This window comes from Berghia stephanieae, chromosome 1, assembly GCF_034508935.2.
Source record: "Berghia stephanieae isolate SIO BIC M18660-M18661 chromosome 1, UCSD_Bste_1.3, whole genome shotgun sequence".
Lineage (NCBI taxonomy): Eukaryota > Metazoa > Mollusca > Gastropoda > Nudibranchia > Aeolidiidae > Berghia > Berghia stephanieae.
In genome coordinates, this window is record NC_088360.1 from 81,504,626 (window position 1) to 81,506,574 (window position 1,949).

At 34.4% G+C, this 1,949-nt stretch overlaps 1 protein-coding gene across 1 annotated transcript in view; it reads left to right on the forward strand.

Annotated features, from left to right (window-relative positions):
• The window catches only part of LOC144964666 (kallikrein-8-like), a 3,241-nt gene extending 2,875 nt beyond the window's left edge, over positions 1–366 (forward strand). Inside the window, exon 2 of the mRNA XM_078899170.1 lies at positions 1–366. This exon is cut by the window's left edge and continues 1,339 nt beyond it. The gene's annotated coding sequence lies outside the window, so the exon portion shown is untranslated.
• The last annotated feature ends 1,583 nt before the right edge of the window (positions 367–1,949 follow it).

A 1,949-nucleotide genomic window follows, 5' to 3' on the forward strand; every position in this document is an offset into this window, starting at 1 on the left:
ATGCATGAATTTCGTTACATATCTAGATGCTCTGGTAAGATGGCCATCATTCTGTTTGTAATTTTGAGCATAAGAGTTAATATTTGTTCTTTCCGTCTGTTTTCTAAGGGAAACCATCCAAGTTGTGTGATCATTTCTGTTTCACAACCACGGGACTGTAGTCATTGCAGACAAACCTTGCAGTGCGGTGATGGACAGTTTCAATTGCTTTTATATCAATCAGATTGTAGGTGTGGTTCCCAAACTGTACTCGAGGAGTCTAAGATTGATCTTACGAGTGCAATGTAGGTGGTTTCTTTCAGTTTTGCATGGTATTTTCTGATATTCCTTTTAATGGACCTTTGCGCGGAATTTGCTTTATTTGTTATTGTGTTTAAGTTTATTTGTTATCGTGTGTTTGCCATTTTAGTTTCTCGTGTATAATTATGCCTAAACATGTGCACGGGTGATAAAATTTAGGAAAGGATCGCAGGTTACTTGTATTTCAACCTGCAAAAATTACATTCTCATTGTCGATATGGAAAATATGTTGTCTGTTTATTTTTAAAAGGTGGATACAAACTTTTAAAACTTATTTCCTTAAAAAATGTAGTAGTAGCTACGGGTTTCTAAACTTTCAAAGTCGTTTTTGCACCTGATTTATATATATAATATATATATATATATATATATATATAAATATATATATATATATATATATATATATATATATATGGGGATAATGGAGGTTAAATGAAATACTATAAAGTGCATTGAGCAAGGGTAAATCTATCGGAATGCGCTATATAAATGTTAATCTAAAAAAAAAATAACGGTTAGTATGCCTAACAATGACACTAAAAAGAAGTATTACACTGTTGAACTCTTAAAAACCAAGGTTCAGATTAAGACCATAACCAAATCATCATTTTAAAGAACGGTTTAGTTGTAATTGCTATTTGACTACTTAAATGGCCGCTCTGATTTTGTGGGAATTTCTTTTTTTTAATATCTATCATTAAATAGAAGAGTTTATATATATTATATGTGTGTGTTTGTGGTAATCGTAAGCTAACCAGTTTTCTGGGATAACGTTAGATTCAAATTATTTCCACTGTGTCATTTAAAAAAGAACTATTCTTCTTTTTTTAATTGTCACAGTGAAAAGTTCTAAAATAGAAATGTGGACGAAGAAAATCAATGTTTGAAGAATCTCTCTGTCTCTGATTTAGTCATATATTTTTGCTAAATGACACAAGGACGAGATACACTGTAATCGTTAGTTTAAAATGTTATCATGGACTTATACTTACTTACTTACTCATCCTAACCAGCGACCACCTGAGCTCTAGCCCTTCGGTCTCGTCCCATGACGTAGAGGTTAGACGTCATTGTAATTATTCCAATAAAGTGTGTTACTGATGCTTGGATTTGGTGGGAGGAATGCGCATCTCAGGTCTTCAAAAGGTTGACATTCATGCAAGTGGTGTGTTACTGTTCATTGGGTTGTTGACATAGGGGGCAGGAAGGGGATGGGTCTTTTGTAATTTAGCTTAAATGACTGTTGAGCGGTATGTGTTGTGTTCTTAGTTGAAAGATGATGCTTTGCTGGTGTCTTCTGAGCTTATTTAGGCTATCAGTCTTTACAGGAGTGGTCATATGGGAAAACATACATCTACCCGTGGTGCTCATTGCCCAACTGTTCATCCATTCTTCTCTCTTATTTGTTTTGATTATTTGTTTCGCTGTGTCTAAGGATACTGGAATTGATGGTTGTAAAAGTGTTAATCCGAGTCTGGCCAGTCTGTCTGCATTGTCATTTCCTGGTATATTTGAATGTCCCGGTATCCACTGGAGAGATAAGTCTATTTTGTGTGTTGTAAGGAATTCATCTAGTTGAGATCTTAAAGTATTGAAGGTTGAGGAGAGTTTATCTAAATCCAGAGCTTGGAGAACCAATTTGGAGTCTG